At 34.7% G+C, this 22,154-nt stretch overlaps 1 long non-coding RNA gene across 4 annotated transcripts in view; it reads left to right on the forward strand.

Moving 5' to 3' along the window:
* Positions 1-22,154, forward strand: part of LOC102165712 — a 640,592-nt gene that overhangs the window by 584,439 nt on the left and 33,999 nt on the right. For 3 of the 4 annotated variants that reach the window (XR_002342756.1, XR_002342754.1, XR_001307769.2), the window contains exons 4-5: positions 5,795-5,883; positions 13,900-14,019. This is a non-coding gene — a long non-coding RNA (uncharacterized LOC102165712). The remainder of the gene's footprint in view (positions 1-5,794; positions 5,884-13,899; positions 14,020-22,154) is intronic. The other variant, XR_002342755.1, reaches the window with a different exon arrangement.

Genomic DNA, 22,154 nt, shown 5'->3' on the forward strand with positions numbered 1-22,154 from the left:
TTTCTATGAGCTGTGGTATAGGTCACAGGTGTGACTCAGATCCTGCATTGCTGCGGCTGTGGTGTCGGCTGGCAGCTGCAGCTCCTATTCAACTCCTATCCTGTGAACTTCCATATGCCACATGTGCAGTCCTAAAAAACAAAACAAACAAAGAAAATACATAGAGTTCAGAGAAAGAGATAGCTTGCATTATTTAAACATGGCATTAAAATCATTATAACTCATTAAGACAACCTGAGTCAAATTCTTGTCCTATTGTGTAACCTTGGTCATGCTGCTTAATCTGTCCAAGCCCCAGCATCCAAATTTGCAATAATGGGATGAAAGAATAACTGTCTCATTAGATGGTTGTATTAAATGAAGTGATGCAAATAAAGAGCTCATTATAATGCCTAACATATAGTACTCAAGAAATGATAGCCATTATTGCCTTGTATTAGTAACAACATTAATTTTAAAAATCATTGTTTGGAATTTGACCATGAGATTTCCAGAAAACCAAGAGATAATTCAGGCTTTTAATTTATTGCAGTTAAACTATAATTTATTGGACAGCTATTCTGGGTAAGGCTCTGTAGAAGACATAAAAAATAATTATAAATTAATTCTGGATCAAGTATATAAGTTTAAGTTTATTAGATCAGTGTGGGTGGTCAAACTAGATAGCCAAGTCTCTTAAGATGACATTTGTATGAATCAAATGGAGATTATTTAAATCATTTCTGATTCAAGGTGATGAAGAGGTGTATAAAATAACAGAAAAGAGAAGGAATTTTTAAGTTCCCTTTTATAGCTAACCCATGGTTCTGTGCAAGCTGATGAATTCTTAATTTCATCCTTCAATGAAAATTAACTTGATATGTATTTGGTCAGATGGAGAAAAATATGTCATTATTTTGCTAATGTGACTGGGAAGTTCTAGATTCACACTTTTTTTTTTTGCAATGTAGAAATGATAATAATGTATGTTTATCACTTTTTCTACAAACTGCTGTGTTGACTGATCCATGTAATAATAGCTATGTGTACATCATGTTACACTTCCGGAGGCTATTATTTCTCTCATATTAACCAGTAATGCTTGGCAGGTTATGAGGCAAGTGGACATTCTCTCTACTTAGAAATGTTTTGTTCTATTCTTCCTCTAATAAAGATGAGACAGGTTCAAGGCCTGTTCATCTCCCTTCTTTGGGTCTCTATCATTTGTTCATAAATGATATTTCCATGAAGGGACAGCTCCCTTCTCAGAATTCCTGTCATTGAGACACAATTTTCAGAGTGCCACAGTAGCAGGTCTTTTTTTCTTCCCATTAGAAAAGCAGTGGTTAATGTCAGAATTCTTGATAGATTCTTGAGTATGCTCCAAAAAGAGGCAGACCCCGCTGATAGGGGGTAATTGAGGTTTATGCTTCTGCAACATTCATTCTTTCCAAGCAGCTTGCCTAGAAACATTTCATTTTGCTATTGACTATTTTTGATTGAGTTCTTTCACCAAGTTGACAGATCTGTGGTAGTTATTATTTGCTCAAGGAAATCTGTTGCTGTCAAAATCTTTCAGAAGGTTGGGCTAGGACAGATAGAGTTATAATAGCTAAGCTTCTCATTACCACTGAAGTCTGGCAAATCCTTGAGGACGATAATCCAGACCATTATTTATATTTCCACAAGCCTTTCCTATTCCTCAGATGTCTCATGCTCTTTCTTGGAAAATATTCTCAGACTTCTTTCTTAACATCGAGTGTTCCTTCCTGATTTCTTATTCTCCTCTTGGATTTTTTTCCTCTCACTTGCTTTGATGAATTGGTTTTGTCTGATTTGAGATTTTAGGCATTCATAAAATGGGGTAATGTTTTTCTCTTTTGATTCTTTTCCTTCTTTTCACTTTGTTTCTTGTTTCTATATATATTTTTTTACTATTCCTCGAAGATTTTATCTTAAATTAAAACTATGCAAGAGATTTTAATAACCTATGAAGTCAATATGTATATATACACGTATATATTTTTCACAAACCTTTCATAAATAATCTCATTTTCCCAAAACAGTTATTGCATAATGTTTTATTTGGAAAAGTTGCCCAAATAAACATTAAATCTACTATATTAAAATATTTACTATTTTTCTTTTATGTAATTTTCTTCTTTTCAACAATATATTTTACCTTTAGCCAGTTCTGGTATAAATATTAAAATTTATCTCATAGGGACCTTAGAGGAAATTTAATTTAAACCTACATAAATCAGAAAACTGAGGCCAAAAGTGTTAGACGCCTTCTCCAAGATCACATAAGGACATTTGTATAATCAGCAATGGAGCTGGTAGCTTGTTTTCCTTGAATGTGCTTTCTGCCACACTGTGCTGCTTGTGGTGAATTTTTAGTTATTTATAGTTAATAAATGATTACTGAATTACTTTCAAATTAATTTTTAAAAATGTAATTTCAATGACTACTTTGAGCAAAGTCTAATGGAGTAAGTACTTAATTTAGGTAACTTGGGGAAATTTTACATTTGCAGTCAAATATCTGGTTTACTATTTTTCATAAGAATGTTGTATTAAGATATGAGTTAATGTATCTTTTATTGAAAAGACTTGGTCTACCACTTCCTTTGTACTCAAAGTGATAGTTAAAAATATTAATTTGATATCATTCTTTTTTTTTTTTTTTTACTTATTGGATACCAGATGCATACTATCACCTTGTCTAAAAAAAAAAAAATCCAAACTAAAACTGCAGTGATGTAGTTACCGTGCATTAGTTTTCTACTGCTGTGTAACAAAGCACTGTAATCTTATTGACTTAACCTAGCACCATTTATGTGCTCACAGTTTTGTAGTTTAGAAGTACAGATGGGTTTGACAGGGTATATGTTCCGGGAAGCCCAAGGCTGAAATAAAGGTATAGACCACCCTGATCTCTTTTCTAGAGCTCTGGGAAAGAGTCCTCTTCCAAGCTCATTCTTCTTGTTGGCAGAATTGATTTCTTTGGAGTTGTGAGACAGATGTTCCTGTTTCCTTGTTGATTGACAGCTAGACAGTAGTCTCAGTTTCTATAGGCTGTCTGTATTCCTCATCATGTGCCTGCCTGCACACACCACCCCCCATCCTCTAGCCAACAAGGCATGTTAAATCCTTCTTGTACTTTGAATCTCTTTGACTTCCTTTTCGGCCACCAGCCAAAAAGATGTCTCTGATGTGAAAGTGCTCATGTAATTATATTAGACCGCCCTGATTCTTACCTCCCTATTTCAAGGGCAGCTGATTAGTAATAATCTTATTTACACTGAGATATATCTTTGGCTGTGTTAACTAACATATTCATAGTTCTGGAGATTAGGACAGGAAATCTTGGGGGTCCACTTTTAGAATTCTGTCTACCACATGTAATAATTTCTCTGGGGCAAGTAGAAAAGGAAAAGCCCAAGACAAATGGTCCTTGTGAATGAGTTCAGTACCCTCTGTGTTGTATCATTCTTACCAATACCATCAATGGAAATCCATATTCTAAGTTCCTGCTTTACTTTCCAAATCTATCATCTGAATCCATACTTTCCCCTTCACTTTTTTCTTTCTTCTCATCTTTTTTTTTAATATTTACTTTATTTTCTTGTATTTACTTGGGCATGCTTGAATGTCTCCATTATCATCTGACTCTTGGACTATTGCCAGGCTGTAGGTATCTGAATATATGTGTGTGTGTGTGGATATATCTATCTATCTGTTTATCTATCTATCTATATCCTATTCTTATGATTTATCTATTAGGATATTTCCATATATCTGGTTTCCCTCTTGCATTGCATTCCATTTTGCAATAGACACTGCTAGGGCCTTTTCTTCTACTCCTAACACACTTCTTAATAGGATATTATACTCAAGAACAGTTGTATCTAGGCAGAAATTGGCCATTTTCCTAAAATAACTGTAAATATTCTCTACTCCATTAAAATACTTCCAGAAAATTGTTTACCTTTCCCCAAAGGCAGAATTACCTTCCATAGGTTAAAATTTAAATAAGTTGATCACTGTCCTCAAGAAATCAGAAAGTATTCTTTTGTTTATTTGAACTAAGGTACAGTATTTTCTGTATCTATTTTTATTCCTGAAGAGCATAAATTGAAATCTTAGTACTGACCAGGTCTTTTCTCCCTTTCTCTAAGATGTTAATTTAAAAGAACCTAAAAGCTCATACAAATATTCTTGCTTGGATTACTGTATATAATCCAGGCTCATCTTAATTTATTTAACAATGGGGACATTATTTACTTTTTATATACTTCCTGCTCACCCAGAATACATCAAGTGTTAAAGAAGTTATTATCATCTCATATTATGTGTCAGTTCTCACAATGATCATTCATGAAAAGCATAGCTGCCGAGTATATCATTCTATCTCTATTGAAGAGTTCTTCCATAGCCCTCGTGGGTGACATCAGAAGGAAAAACAAAACAAAACAAAAAAAACTTTTATTTTCCATTGCCCTTCTTTGCTTTGCTTCTTCTTTAGAATATTTATCTGCTTTCTATCAAAACATTATTGTTGTTTTTTTATGGAACTCAGGTACAATGTTACTCATTAATTACTGTTTAAGAGACATCACAAATGTGGTTTCTTGAAAAAAAAAAAAAAGCCTTTCTGCCTATCATCTATCCATCCATAATCTTTTTTTCTTTTATCTTCACTCCCCACCATTTCCTTAGTCTTCATAGATTACCACTATGATAAATCTTGAATTTGTACCTATCCTTGAAAACATGTAGTGTTAACTTCTGTATATTTGTTTTTACATGCTATAGGTCTTGTTCTGCCTATTGCATTTTCATTCACCACTATTTATGTATGCATATGTAATTTACTTATTTCTATACATCTAGTTAGTTCCTTCTAACTTTTGGACTGAGTTCTTTAGTGTATACATACCACATTTTAACTTAACTATTTCCCTAATAATGAGATCTATATTGCTCCCAAATACCCAAAACAAACACTATAACCCCTTAACAGTCCTGGTCTGCATACGTTAGACTCATTTTATGTGAGAAAGAAATTATGTTCTGTATCGTTTAAGCCACTTAAAATTTTTCCATTTTATACAGTTGAAGCTAAATTCAAGTTTCACTTACACATTTGGTTGCTTACAATCACTCTTTTTTCCTCTATTTTTTTTTTTCCAAATACTTGGTCCTTGGTACTCCTGGTATAAGTTATGAGCCTAATGTTTCATGTGCCTTCTGCTATAAATGAGTTATTCTGGCTACATGAAACTCCCTTTCACTTATGTTGTAGTAAATACTCTAATATTTATTAGAGTTCTACACTATTGTTTTGATAACTTTCATTTTCTTTCTTCCCCTCAATGTTAGAGACTTCCAGATTTCCCTATGCAATCAGAACTGTATATTCCAGATATCTAGCAGCCACTGGAAATTCTGCCAATATGGTAGAATTATGTTCTATCTCAAATCATTTATAAATTGAACACTGTGGTATAGGTCTACAGAAATATCAAGACCAAAAATGCTAACTCTAAGACTAGTTTTAAAATGTGTTAGCAGCTAGATACATGTGAAACTCCTTGTCCTCAGAATATGTCCACCTTTGTAGAAATAAATCAGAATTTATGGCAGAATTTACTAAACTTACATACAATTACGTCAAAGGTCTTTCCAAATGTATTCAAATAATGCCTTGTCTTGCACCTCTCAAATATAAATGGAATTTTGTTATCAACTCTCCACAGCAACGTAAATGTTTTGTGTACTTTTATTATTTCGTATTTGTTCCCCTATTTAGAGCACAGTGTAGTCTGGTTAATCTGGTGGCTGTCACTCTGAACCTGTTTCACTGAGAATTTCTTCAATTCTGGGAGCACATAAGGGAAGGTAGGCCATAAGCTATATAATTAAGTTATTTTTTCTACTCAATGCCTCTATATTTAAAAAAATAATAATTAAAAAGCTCAATGTCCTAGAAAGAAGACATTGTACAGTTGTCAGAGTACTGCATATTAGAATAGAAATTATCATTTGAAACTATTTTCTCCCATTAAGTTGTCTTTTTTTTTTTTTATGGTTTCCTTTGCTGTGTAGAAGCTTGTTAGTTTGATTAGGTCCCATTGGTTTAGTTATGCTTTTATTTCTGTTGCTTTGAGAGACTTATCTCAGAAAACATTGGTAAGGTTGATATCAGACAATGTTTTTGCCTATGTTCTCTTCTAGGAGTTTAATGGTGTCTTGTCTTACATATTGCCTTTGGAATGGATAAGCAATGAGATCCTGCTCTGTAGCACTGGGAACTATGTCTAGTCACTTATGATGGAGCATGATAATGTGAGAAAGAAGAATGTATACATGTATTTACAACTGGGTCACCTTGCTATACAGTACAAAATTGACAGAACACTGTAAGCCAGCTAAAATGGAAAAGATAAAAATCATTATAAATTTAAAAAAGAATAGAAATTAATTTGATTACAGAATTAGTGCTATTTATGAATGGGCTCAAATCAATGGAACATCTTATCACATTGAAGCACATGAGATTTTTGAGGGCTCAATAGAGTTTTGATCTTTTTACTCTCTATTTCCAGGCATAACAGGGAACAATGATGACTTTTCAGAGAGATGGCCAAAAAAAAACATGAAAATATGCTCAACATCACTAAATATTGGAGAAATGCAAACAAAAATTACTGAGGTACCACATGACACCAGCCAGAATGGCCATCAACAAAATGTCTAAAAACAGTCAATGCGGAAAAGTGTGGAGAAAAGGAAATACTCTTGTGTTAGTGGGAATGTAAATTAGTGCAGTCACTATGAAAAACAGCACGGGGTTCCTCAAAAAACTAAAAACAGAGTTGCCATATGATTCAGCAGTCCCATTTTGAGGTTTCTATTGGAGAAAACCATAATTTGAAGAGACACCTATACCCCAATATTCATTAATTACAACAGCCAAGACATGGAAGCAACCTAAATGTCCATCAACAGAGAAATGGATAAAGAACATGTGGTACATCTATACAATGGACTATTTACTCAGCCATTAAAAATAAATAATGCCATTTGCAACAACATGGATAGACCTAGAAATTATCATACCAAGTGAAGTTAGTGAAAGAAAAAAATGATATGATATTACTTATATGTGGAACATAAAATAAAGGGTAAAAAGGAACTTATTTGCAAGACAGAAACAGACTGACGGACTTTGAAAAACTTATGGTTACCAAGAGGGATACATAGGGGTGGTAGGGATGGACTAGGGGTTCAGGATTGGCACATTCACAGAGTGTATGGAATGATCGGCCAATGGTGACCTGCTCTATGGCACAGAGAATTCTATCCAATATTCTGTGATAATCCATGTGGGAAAAGAATCTGAAAGAGAATTGATGTGTGTGTATGCATGCATACCTGAATCACTTTGTTTTATAGTAGAAATTATCTCAAACCTGTAAATCAAGAATATTTCAATAGAACTTTAAAAAATGAAAAAATAATAAAAAAATTTATGTAAAAAAAGTTTTAAGGAAAACTATATCCTATTCTTGTATATGAGATTTTGTTGAAGGTGTAAATGTTTTCAGGGCAGGTTAATTCATCATAAACGTACCAAGGTAAGAAGGAGATAGCTAATAGGAAATTAAACTCAATAGGATATATAAAACTCTCCAAACTAGGGAACCATCATATATTTTATCCCATTTTACCTCTTAAATGTAGATAGGGAATTAATCATTGATCTTAGTTTTTACTCTGTGGGAGAATAGAAGTACTTGAGAAAAGTAAGGAGATATATGGCTCATGAAAATAATCACAAAACTTTTGTAGAGCAAAATATTTCTAATGTTAAAAAATGATACAACACACAGGAGGGGGTCAAGATGGCAGAGTAGAAGGACATGGAGCTTATCTCCCCTGATAGACATATCAAAAATATATCAATGTCAATAGGAACATGAGAAGATGCTCATAATCACTAATTAGAGAAATGCAAATAAAACTATAATGAAGTACCTCCTCACACTGGTCAGAATGGCCATAATTAAACTGATAGCTTTTTTTTTTTTTTTTGAAAAGATAAAATCAACAAAACTGGAGTTCCTGTAGTGGCTCATCGGAAAGAATCTGACTAGTATCCATGAGGACGAAGGTTCAATCTCTGGCCTTGCTCAGTGGGTTAAGGATCCTGCATTGCCACAGGCTGTGGTGTAGGCCAGCAGCTACAGCTCTGATTCAACCACTAGCCTGGGAACCTCCATAAGCTTTGGAGGATGGCCCTAAAAATACAAAAAAAAAAAAAAAAATCAACAAACCTCTAGCCAGGCTCACCAAGAAGAAAAGGAACAAAATAAGAAATGAAACAGGAAAAATAACAAGTGATACCACAGAAATTAAAAAAAGAAATAAGAGAATACTATGGACAGTTACATGCCAACAAAATGGACAACTAGTAGAACCTGACAAGTTCCTAGAAACATACAGCCTGCCATAACTGAGTGAATAATAAGCAGATAATTTGAACAAACCAATCACCAGAAGTGAAATAGAATCCGCAATTAAAAAAAAAAATTCCCTGCAGACAAAATTCCAAGACTAGGTGGCTTCACTGTGGAATTCTACCAAACATGTAAAGAACTTATACCTATCCTCCTTAAATTCTTCCAAAAAACTGAAGAGGAGGGAACACTCCCAAATTAATTCTGTGACTATTATCACCCTGATAACAAAATCAGACAAAGACACTACAAAAAAAGAGAAAATTACCAGCCAACATCTTTGATAAATATAGATGCAAAAATCTTCAACAAAATATTAGCAAACTGAATCCAACAATACATTAAAAGCATCATACACCATGATTAAGTTGGATTCATTCTAGGGTTGCAAGGATGTTTCAACATACACAAGTCAATTAAAGTGATACACTGCATTAACAGTAGGCAAGACAAAAACCTTAATCATATCAACAGTTGCAGAAAAAGCATTTGACAAAATTCAACATCAATTTATGATAAAAAAACTCTCACTAAACATTTCTCAACATATTAAGAGCCATTTATGATGAAACCCAGCCAACTTAATACTCAGTAGTGAAAAGCTGAAAGCCTTCCAACTAAATTCAAAAACAAGACAAGGATGCCCACTTTTATTCAAGACAGTATTGGAAGTCTTAGCAACAGCAGTCAAACAAGAAAAGAAATAAGTTATCTAATTTGGTTAAAATTGTTACTATTCATAGATGGCCCTATGTAGAAAACCCCAAAGTCTCCACAGAAAAACTTAATTAAAAGCAATAAATGAATTCAGCCAGGTAGCAGAATACAAGACTAATATACATGATTCTGTTGCATTTCTTTACACCATTTATGAAATATCAGCAAAAGTAAAAAAAAAAAAACATTAAAAATCACATTAACAAAAATAAAATACCTAGGAATAAACTTAACCAGAGTTGAAAGATCTATACACTGAAAACTTAAAGCATTAATAAAGGAATTGGCAGATGATTAAAAACATAGATATCCTGTGCTCTTGGATTAGAAGAATTAATATTGTTAATATGGCCATCATACTCAAAGCAATTTACAGACTTAATACAATTCCCATAAAAACACTATGGTGTTTTTTCACAGAACTAGAACAAATATTTCTATAATTTATAAGGAATCAAAAAAGGCCCAGAATTGCCAAAGCAGTTCTGAGGAAAAAGAACAAAGCTCAGAGATAATGCTTCCAGACTTTATACTACAAAGCTATAGTAATCAAAACAGTCTGACATTGGGACAAAAACAAACATACAGAACAATAGAACAGAATAGAAAGCCCCCAAAGAAACCCATGTATCTAAGGTCAATTAACCTATGACAAAGAGGCAAGAATATACAATGCAGAAGAGTCTCTTCAACAAGTGTGTTGGGAAAGCAGGAGAGCAACATAAGTTAATGAAATTAGAACACACCCTCACACCACATACAAAAATAAATTCAAAATGTTTTAAAGACCTAAAATATAATACATGACACCATAAAACTTCTAGAAGAGAATTTTGCTGTAACATTCTTAGACATAAATTTTAGCAATTTTTTTTTAGATCAGTTTCTCAAGGCAAAAGAAAATTGAAAATAAACAAAATGGGACCTAATCAAACTTAAAATCTTTTTGCACATCAGTTAACCATCAACAAAATGAAAATACGACATACAGAATGAGAGAAATATTTGCAAGGAATGTGATACACAAGGGGATATCTAAGTATACAAACAGCTTATACAACTCAAGAGTGAGAAAACAAACAACCCAATCAAAAAAATGGGCAAAATATCTAGACACTTTCCAAAGAAGATATACAGTTGGCCAACAGGCACATGAAAAGATGCCCAGCATCACTAGTTATTAGATAAATGCAAGTCAAGACCACAGTGAGGTATTATTTCACACTGGTCAGAATGGCTATCATCAAAATTCTACAAATAAAAAAAAAGAGGGTGTGGGAAAAAGGGAACCTTCCTAAACTATTTGTGGGACTCTACTTAGGAACATCCACTATGGACAACAGTATGAAGGTTCCTTAAAAACAAAACAAACAAAACAACTAAAGATAGAGCTATCATATTATCCAACAATTCTACTCCTGGGTATATATCCAGAAAAAAAGTAAAGCTATAATTCTGAAAGATAAATGCACCCCAATGTTCATAGCAGCACAATTTGCAGTAGTTAAGACATGGTAACAGCTCAAGTGGCCTTCAACATATGATTAGCTGAGAAGATTTGGTGTCTATATATACAATGGAATATTAGCCAGAAAAAAAGAATGAAATACTGACATTTATAGCAACATGGTTGGACCTAGAGAATGTTATGCTTAGTGAAGTAAGGCAGAATGACAAATAGGATATGGTATCACTCATATATGGAATGTAAGAAATAATAAAAATGAATGTATATATAAAACAGAAACAGATTCACAGACCTAGAGAACAATTTTATGTTACCGAAGTGAAGAAAGAAGAAGAGAGGGATAAATTATGACTTTGGGATTAAGAGATACAAGCTACTATACATAAAATAGATAATCAAGGGTTTACTATATAACACAGGGAATTAATTCAATATCCTGTAATAACCTGTAATGGATTGTAATCTGAAAAAAGTAACTGAATCACTGTACTGTACATCTGAAACTAACACAATATTTTAAGTTTACTTCAAATTAAAAAAAATGATATATCCCCATTTGGGTAGAGCAAGAACTTTTCAAATAGTTTTCTTCAATACAAAGAAAAAATTATCTTGATAGTGATGTTCCCATTAGAAAAGCCTTTATTCTCTGGTGGCCAATGTGAGTGAAAACTGTAAGATGAAAATAATATATGCATGGAACTACAGCCATATCAAACAACTTACAGTTCTCCCAATTAAAAATGTACCCTTTCCTTTGAGGATGCTTTTGTCATTGCCTGCCTTGTTATTTCCTACTTATTCTTTAAGCTATAAATCTGCTATTATACTCTCAGCCAACCATCACCTGGCCAATTGTGCAGAGTTGTGCTCTTTATTATTTCCAGAACTCTCTATTTATCCCTTGTAACTTACCCTACATTAAACTGTTATTTGGTTCCCTATCCCCTTTGCCAGATTTAGAGTTCTTTGGAGTTCAAAATTTTAGTTCGATAATTTTCATTCTTATACCTAGCATAATTCTGAATGAATGATAGGTAGTGATTTAAAAAGAGCAAGGAGGAAGGAGAAGAGGGGGAGAGAAACAAAGAGCAGGAATTGAAATCGAAGGAAAAACATCTTAACATGTCTTTAAAGATTGAGAAAGATTAACTTCATCTTTTTAAAAAAACAACTATAGTTCCTCTCCTAAAATAAGAGGATAAAATTGTCTAATGGGCTTTAGGCTTTGCCTGAGGCAGCAGTTGCAAAGCATCACAAACGAATATAGTGATTTTATTGTACAATTACGTAGAGTTATATGTAGCAATTCCTAGTCTTCCAGCAGGTATGCAGTAGACCGCTGTATCTCTTTTAGGTACCATACAGAAGATGTAAAAATAGACTATGTAATAATTTTTGGAGTAATTTTCATTAAAAGCATCTAAACATCTAATGATAAGAAATGAAATATGATAGAAAATAATATGTATATATAAACAAATGGATAAATACATATGGATATATATATTTGAATGACAGGCTTTGGTACTTGCATAAATCAAGACAACATACTAAGTATGAGGTTTTAGTCCCTGTGTGTAAATACATGCCTGTATTCATTCCTATGTATAATTAATATGAGATGACAGTATATTTGGGGGAATTAATACATTTTATTGAAGTAGAAACTGTAAAATAATAACATTATATTATAATCTAAGTTTTGCATTTGGAGAACTTGAGACAAGTTATCTCCGCCATCACAGAGATAGTACACGTAACTTTTTTTATAACGCAAAAAATAGAGAAAATAACCAGAATTGGTTATTGTTTAAGAGGAGATAAAATCCATTCCAATCTTACTGTTGGAAGAAAGAAATTAAGTTGTAAATGTTCTGCTTGATTACATGTTTTGACACTTTTCAGGTGAATTTTCAGTTTTCTAGGGATACTACTGGGATATTTGTGCCAAAAAAATTTATGCTTCTTTTCGATGGGTCAAAATGGTCAGCTGGCTATTTTCTGTAATTGAAAAACTGTTCTTCAAAATGCCTCTGTTACCTTTCCTTTGTACCGTACAGTAGAAAACTCTGAAAAAATGTATATGTTCCTATAGAAAGTGCTGTATGTCTCCTTCCCGTATATGGGTCCAAGTCGAAATCAAAATATCAACTTCTTTCCAGGATATGGTGAATTGCATTGTCTTAATGTCTTCCTAAATTTTTTACATTTCTTCCTTGCATGTGTGTGATATACTGACTAATCACAGACTACTCTCCTGCAGGATATTTGTCAGCGTATGATTTTTAATTAGATAGCAAATGGACTTAGTCCTGAGTGTGAACTCAGGATCTAAATGGGGACCTTCCTCTGGATACTGCATTACATACACATACCAATAATTTAAATACCCATTCTTAGGGATGCTTCCAGCATCTACTAGGGAAGTACTCAAGCTTTGGAGCAGATAGATCCAGGTATCTTCTCAGCCAAAAGGTTGTTAAACTTATTAGCAAAGCAACACTGCTCACCTTAAGGAGAAATCTGCAAATGTAAATTCTCAAAAACTTTTTCTTTGGTTTCCATGCCTCTGTATTCTGCCACCTGCTCATTGTCTAAAACTACCTGCCACCCTATTTCACTTTCTCAGCTCCATCTTACTTCACCTAGTTGGTGTGTTTACATATACCATTGAGTCTTGGAAAAAATATCCAGTCTCTTTCAGATATCCTCTCCTTCGCCCGGCTTCTCTCCCCAAAACTGGTATCTGGGTGCGGAATGGGGTAAGGAAATTCTGAAACTTTAGTGACACCAAGGTGAAAGTGTAGGAAGCTCAGTCAGTATCCCCCTCGCCTGCCCAGGAGATACATCTTGACCTGCTGGCATTTGCAGCTTGCTTGCAACTGATTCAACTTACAGTCTTGTCTCCTGCCTTCCTTAAGCAGTGACCATTGGTTCTGCCCTTAACCTTTCTTGTGTTGCTACACTTTGCTATAGAATCCCATCCAGGCATGAGATTTGTCACAGAGAAACCAGAGCATAGAGAGGCTAAGGGAAGTCAGGATTCCTCAAAACCAGTGCTTTTCTTCACAGGACCATGCTGCACTGCCATATCAATGTGTGCCCCAGATTAGTGACCTTCTATTGAGGCTCGAGACAGGAAGTATGTTATTTGCTCCACTGTCGCTATCATCAGTATTTATGTAAGGCTCTCTCTCCCCTTTCCAGATTTGGCCTAGAGAGAGAAGAATAACACCACCAAGGTGTGACCTGCTTCTTCTCCTTCCCATCAGCCCCAGGGTCAAAAAAAGAGTGGACTTCATTGCCCTCAATCATATCCTTTTACTGGTAAGAACCAAGACTTCTTGGAGTTCCCGTCATGGCTCAGTTGTTAACAAACCCAACTAGTACCCATGAGGACACAGGATTGATCCCTGGCCTCTCTCAGTGGGTTAAGTATCCCGTGTTGCCGTGAGCTGTGGTGTAGGTCACAGACGCTGCCTGGATCCCAAGTTGCTGTGACTGTGGTGTAGGCTGGCAGCTATATCTTGGATTTGACCCCTAGCCTGGGAACCTCCATATGCCATGGGTATGGCCCTAAAAAGACAAAAGACAAAAACAAAACAAAACAAAACAAAACAAAACCAAGACATCTTGCTAAGGAAGTATATCTTTTTTACATATGTGGGTAAGTGAGGCAGGGTGGATTAAAATATTTGAAGACCCCCCCCTCAAGACCATTGCTTCAATTGCAAAGTTGTGGTCTAAGATATAAGTGACAAGGCAAGTTTATTTTCTTTAACCTTTCACTGTAAAATAGTTTTGCCTGGTCACTTATATTTTAGAAAAAATTCACATAACCTTTAAGTCAATAAGGTCATGTTTGATTCAACACTTAACTGAGAGCTTATCCCTCTTATTGTTTCACTCTTGGATATTACAGTATCAACTGCCAGGAGGAGCTGGGGCTATACAAGAAGAGTTTCATATCACTATTAAGATAGCACAGTAGCACCATTAGGATAGCCAAAGTCACAGTAACAAATGATGTCTAAGAGAGATCCAAATGGGAGATCATGTGTGGTACAGCTATTCCTTAAATATTTATATTTTTAAAAGTCAGATTTATTGAGGTAGAATTCACATACCATACAATCCACACATAGAAAGTATATAAGTCTACAATTTTTTGCATATTTACATACATGTGCAATTATCATCACTGTCAATTTTAGAATATTTCATCACCTGAGAAAGGAAGCTTGTGCCCTTTAGTTATCACTCCTAGTCACCTCTCCTCCCCATTCCCCAGGCTTAAGCAACAACCCACTTTTTGTATCAATAGATTTCCCTCTTCTGAACTTTCATATGAATGGAATCATATAGTATGTGGACTATTAGGACTAATTTCTTTCATTTATCATGTTTTCAAGCTTCATCCAAGTTGTAATATGTGGCAGTACTTCATTCCTTTTTATGGCCAAACAATACTCTGTTATATGGATATATCTTATTTTGTTTATTCACTAGTCTATTGGTAGACATTAGAGTTGTTTCCACCTTTTGTGAATAATTCAACAATAAACATTGACATATTTGTAACTGAAAACAGGGACATAGCTATTCAGAATATATATTTAGGAGCGAAACTGCTGAATATGGTAACTCTGCTTAACTTTTTGAGGTATTGCCAAACTGTTTTCCAATGTCTGTGATATTTTACATTCCTGCCAGAAGTGTGCAAGGGTTCCAGTTTCTTCATGACCTCAGCAACATTTGTCAATTTCTCTTTTTTATAACAGACATCCTAATACATATGAAGTGGTATCTCATTGTGGCTTAAATTTGCATTTCCCTAGTGATATTGAACATCTTTTCACATACTTATTAATTATTTATATATGTTTGGAGAAATGTCTATCCATTTCCTTAGCCTGTCAATTAACTGGGTTTATGGTTTTTGTTGTTGTTGTTGAATTCTAAGAGTTCTTTATATATTCTGGATATTAATCCCTTACCAGAAATATGATTTGCAAAAATCATGTTTATCACTTTAGCTCTTAAATTGATCCATTTTAAGCTTACATTTATATTTATATATGCTGTGAAAATCAACCTCTTGCATCTAGATATCCTTTGTTTCTGTACCATTTGTTGAAAAGACTATGTCTTCCATTGAATGGTCTTAGTACCTTTGTTGGAGATCAATTTACGTTAGAAGATGGGATCTGTTTTTTTTCCCCCCTAAGGTTATGTATTGCTAACTATTTGTGTTATAGAAGAACTGCTTCAAGAAAAAAATCTTCATGGATATTCGAGATGTTGATTGGTTATCAACATTACAAACAGGAAAATCAATTGCAAAATTCCTTTCAGGAAAACATTTCTAACTATTTTAGTTTGGTGACTCATTCCAGAAGTTAATTTTCTAAGAGTAGTAGACAATTAGGTGCAGACAGAATGTAGATTTATGTTCCTGGCAAAATACTATTTTTTTCAAATTGAATGTATCTGCAAACTAACAGAAATTTGATCATAATCAAAGCTTTGACTGTCAAGCAGGGGATAACTTGCCTCAGAGTATAAGCAATTCATGTGTAATTTCTACTGACAATAAAATTATAACACAGCACAGATCTTTGTCAGCAATGTCATGACTGCTTTAAATGTGAAGGTCACAATGCAAAATACAAGATGACAAATTACTGAAACTCTTTTGATAAACATAGCCCACAGTACTTTACCAAGATCTGAATACTCATTAAAATGTTGCTCTATTCAAGTTAGAACCAATACAAAAGATTTAAATATGTTTCCTAAGAATTCCTAGAACCATTCATTATGAATTAATAGTTTAATTTGTGTGAATTACATAGTACAGTAATTATGTTTTCCTTTTTGGTATTCATATTTTTTATATGTAGTTAACACCAAGGTGAAATGAATGTTCTATTATCCTTAATTAGAGAACTAGGGAAGTAAACTTTACTCCCTGGAAAAATTATGGTCGTGAGTGTGTGTGTGTGTGTGTGTGTGTGTTTATATGTATGTGGTCATGTGCCCAGAAAAACTCAAAAATAAGTAATTAGGTTTAAAACTATTACTCCTAATGAAGATCCAGATATTTACTAAGAAAACTTAATGAGTTTTAAAACTAGAATATTTAGACACAACATGGACACACTTGTTAGCTTAAATACTTCTAATTTGCATTAATAAATGTATTCACTGAATACTCACAGGAAAATGCCCCTGCCTGCTCTTCTTGGAGGAAGTAACCACTTCTTTAATCTTAGTATCTCTGCTCTCCCCTCTGGTAAGTGATATAGGTAGTTATTAACATGAGAGGGGTTCCCACTGTGGCTCAGTGGAAACGAATCTGACTAGTGTCCATGAAAATGCACGTTTGATCCCTGGCCTCACTCAGTGGGTTAAGGATCTGGTGTTGCCATAAGCTATGGTGTAGGTCATAGATGTGGCTTGGATCTGGCTTTGCTATGGCTGTGGCGTAGGCCAGCGGCTACAGCTCTGATTCAACCCCTAGCCTGGGAATTTCCATATTCTGTGGGTGTGGCCCTAAAAAAAAAAAAAAAGAAGAGCAACACTGCCACCAAAATGTCTTCCCATATTAATATGGTAACACTAATTTCTGCCTGGTTCCTAAATAGGTTGAAGAGAAAATCATAGTGTTTGTTAAGTTTTATTTTTAAATTTTTTCTGAAAGAACATCTAGTGGCACAAATTTTAGCAAGAACTGAGTTAGCTAAAGTCAAAATAACTACTCAATTATTAAAAAGCCTTTCCGCACTTTAATGAGGAAATCATTATTTCCTCTGTTCTGTGTCTGAGGAGACTGTTCACACTTATCCAACCCTGCCATAGCCTGTGGTTGCTGATGTGAATGCCAACAATGTTGACAGTGAGTTTAGGCTTTGAGGCTTTGGCTCGTCTTCTTCATTTCATTCCAGTTCTTAGAGTTTAGGAACAAAGTTAGTTGGGGTGAAGTGAAGAGGGTAGAGAAGTTGGGTGATAGAGACTAGGCTGGACAGCTTAGTTCATATTGGTCTTCCCCCTGCAGGTAATGATGACCAAATGATCAAGATATGGACAATAAAATGTTAAAGAATATTTCTGGGTAGAACTTCTGAAAAAGCTTTGTAAAAGGAATGGACTCACTGGCATGGAACTTTTGATCTTTCTCCTTTAATTTTTCCTCCTTGCTTCAGGAAAGTAGATATGATGCCTGCAGGATCATCAGTCATTATGTAACCATGAGAACAAAATCCACATGCTAAAAAAGAATGGCAGAATAGAAAATAACTAGATCCCTTGCAGTTATCCCATAGCTCAATTGCAAACATCTTGTTACTTGAGAAATTAAGCTTCTCTCAGTTTAAGCATCTAGAGTAGAACTTTGTGTTGCTAGATTGAAATATAAATTTAAATTATAAAAGAGACGGGGTGCCTGTCCCCAGAATAGTTAGATAATCTATTAAAAATCTTTTTAGAGTAACTCCCGCTATTGCCATTTTTTCTGGTCTGCAAGTCAAAAATTATGTTATCTGTTGGTCTTATGCAGTTGTTACCTAAGAAAATCTTATTATCCTTACTTGTCAATAAAGGCCCTAACTCAAGAAATGAAACTGTGAGGAAAATAATGAAGTTACTCAGAACCTGAGTATTTAAGAAGATTGTGAAGGCAAATGCCTGGTGCTGTGGTAAACCCCCTCAAGGCCATGACATTCTAGTACCTCTGGGTGTGTTTGTATTGAGGAGTATGTGTGTGTGTGTGTGTGAAGTGTAACTGCAAAATTTGGAAACTGACATTGAGTAATTTTTCTTTTTTGCAAATTTATGAACATAAATCATTAATCCTATAATCTATGAGTACCCCCTTTTCATGGAAAGACCTATCACTTGCCCATTAGATTTTTTTTTTCTAGATTAGGGTAAAAGGCATTTTTGTTTGACTCCTCTGGGATCCATGTTAGTATGATGTCAAAATGAGGATGAGAAGGGATTTATAATTTAAAGTTATTCTTATTTCTGTCTCTCTCCATCCCATTCTCCACCTTCATTTTCAGTTCTTCTATCCCTATGTGCTTTATATTTTCTCTCCTCTTTTCCTTTCCTCTCCCATCTCCAAAATCAGAGGAAAGATCAATGTAAGGTTTGTACCTGGCTTGCCTGGCGCTGCTAGAGGGTCTCTCCCCACAGGTTCTAAGTTGATGGAATAGATCATCACTAACTTGTCTCCATCAGCATGTGACTGAACTATAAAATCACATGATTTCTTGCAGTATCACAGTAATACCATAGCTCCCAGTATTAGTCATCCATTTATAGGCTCCTGTCTGAATTTTTGATGCCTAGCTCCTCTACATTGTAGAAGGAAAAAAAAATAGAACGATGATTTTTTGAACATGATTGGACATTAAAATTGCCTTGGGTGCTTCTTTTAAAAAATAATGCCTGAGCCCCCAGTAAAACCCATAAATCTGGATATTTACTGAAGCCCAAACTTTCATTTTTTTATGTGCTTTTTGGTTGATTTTTAAAAGCAGATGAAGTTGAGAACCATGGAATTAGAAACAAGAAAGGCAGCTACAGGTATTCTTGGCCCTGGACTAGAGTTATGAGTACAAATAATTATAGCTTTTGTAGTGTTATACCACTCATTTTTTTTTCTTTTTTGTTGTTTTAAGGCCACACCAATGGCATTGGAAGTTCCCATGCTAGGGATGAATCAGAGCTACAGCTGCTGGCCTACGCCAGAGCCACAGAAACATGGGATCCGAGCCATGTCTGCAACTTACATCATAGCTCCCAGCAATTCCAGATCCTTAACTCACTGAACAAGGCCAGGGATTGAGCCTGCGTGCTCATGGATACTAGTCAGGTTCATAACTCACTGGTCCACAGTGGGAACTCCCAAAATAACCAAATTTCTAAGAATGATTTTCCAGCCTCTTCATTCTCCCATAGGCAACTTATGACCCAGCCATTTCACATCATTCTTTGCCTTATCCACCTCTCTAGCTTAACTGTTAGCTCCTGGAGAGCATGGACTATGGCTTCTCACCTCTGCAAACATGAGTATAGCTCAATGCCAGATGCAAATGGGGGACTCATAAAAATAAGTCCAACATTGTATGGGTTTGTATGATCATCTCAGTTGGACAGTAAGTCCAAATCTGAAATGAGGCTTCTATATCTTTTCATGGACAACTGTCAACTTCAGTGTCTGGAAAGATAAAGATGTACTCATTCAACATTTATTGTGAAATCTCATAAAGCAGAAATTGTGCTTTATGACACTGTGCCTGAGGACACACTGTGAAGAGGATGCGAATTGTCTTTGGGGAACTTACATTTCAGTGCCTGTCTTTTATAAATATTGAAAAGCATGCTAAGAGGTGAGAAAAATATGCTTTGGTTAAGCAAAAGAAATATTCACTATAAACATTAAATTATTTATCACTCGTATTTAATTATTATGTGATATAATAATAAAGATATTGTTAAATACATGCCAGATTGCTTTGTTGGAAGTCATATGTGTAAGTACAATACATACCTCTGCTAACATGTTTTTAGTATTTTATTCCCTATTAGCATGGCTATTTGCCAACATATGACTCAACTACTTATTCCCTAGGGATTCTTACATAATTTATACAGAGAGTTTTATTCTTTATTTTAGAAAGAATGTTCCAGAGAGGTTAAATAAATAAAGTAAATTAAGTATCACAGGGAGAGAAGTATGAGTTGATGAAATTAAATAACACAGGTATAAAGGACATGGGTTTGGGAAGATTGGGAATGGAGGGTAGGAGTTATGGATATGTACATAGCAAACTTCAATTATATTTAAAAGGACCCCTTGCACTATTTGAAAAAAAGGCATATTAAAGGAAAAATTTTCTTCCAATCATTAATTACTTCTTTTTTTCTTTCTAGCAATTATGCTATAATCAGAGCTTACAATGATGATGATACTGACTGAGTTACCTAGAGAGGGAAGGGGAGGTTAAATGTAACAACAAAAATCTTAAAACAGATGTAAGAGATGCAGTTAAATATCAATGTCTTTGACTGGAAACGTATCTCTTTGGATACAGATTATGTTTTACTTTTCAAAGTTAGGTAAAATTATATATTTTTGGGTGGCTTATATGTCATGAATCAAAGTTCTGGATTAAAGGTGAGAGTGTAGGGCAAAAGGAACCCTGGGCACCAGAAGCAGAAGAGGACAATCCAAAGACAAATGGGCTTCTCTGGGTGATGATCAGACCTCTCCCTGGAGGGAGAGATGACCTCCTGCAGTAGAGCTATGGCTATATCAGCCACTTGGTGCACTTCTATAGATCAAAATCAGGAACCAAACAATCTGTGATGAACCTCTCCAAGCTGCCACTCTGTGACCTTCCCAGACCTATTTTGATTGAAATTAATTTCTTTTAAAGAAGAGCAATGCATAATGCAAACATCTTTGTCACTGGTATTGACAGTGTGGCTCTAAAATTTGGGCTTGCTCTGGGTCTGGCGTCTTTTAAAATATATATGAAGAATAAGAGAGTGAACATACAGCGTCTCATTTCACTCTGAACAATATACTTTAATTTCATGTGGGAATTATGAGAGCAAAATTAGAAAGAGATGAAGGCTTTGGTTGGCCTGCAAGGCCTGCCTATCCTTCTGTTTGATTGGTTTGCTTTTCATTTTTCTGAAATACAACCTAGGGCCTTATAACCAACTTGCTGCCTCAGTTGAAATACGCTCTTGTCACTGGAAAATGTATTTCCAATTCCCAAAAAAGAAGCTGCTGGACAGAAATACAATTGCATTCCAAAGCAACATACACGTCTGACATGTTGCAAGTCTTTTAGATACATGTTTTTTTTTAGCCCTTGTGTTAAAATGGTATTGAAGGAAAATATGACCAAAGGCTTAAATACAGCAACAAGGAAATACATGGTAAAACTCTTGTTCTTCCCACAAAATCTTAGGGAGAAAATAACTCAGGAATTACTTTCTTTTACAATAGAGATGTGTTGCTTTGTGGAACTGATGCCTTTCAAGACAATGGAGCACAAAATAGATTCTGCAGTATACATTGAATGGATATAGATTTCATGTACTTTTCTGTAATAGTAAACTAAATACAAATTTGCTACAAAGCCTCAAAAATAAAAGAGAACTCACTGAATCAGAGTAAAATAATGGTTGTCAAGAGCTAGGAAATGGGGAAAATGGGGAGATATTGGTCAAAGGTGGAAACTTTCAGTTTTAAACTTAATAACTCTGGTCATCTAATACTGTTCCATATAGTTGAAATTTTCTAAGAGTATATCTCAAGCTTTCTGACCACACACACATACCACACACACACACACACACACAGGTAACTATGTGAGGTGATGTATATATTAATTTTCTTGATTGTGGTAATCACTCCACAGTATGCATGAAATTATCACATT

The sequence above is a fragment of the Sus scrofa genome, chromosome 3 (assembly GCF_000003025.6).
Source record: "Sus scrofa isolate TJ Tabasco breed Duroc chromosome 3, Sscrofa11.1, whole genome shotgun sequence".
In the NCBI taxonomy this organism is placed as follows: domain Eukaryota; kingdom Metazoa; phylum Chordata; class Mammalia; order Artiodactyla; family Suidae; genus Sus; species Sus scrofa.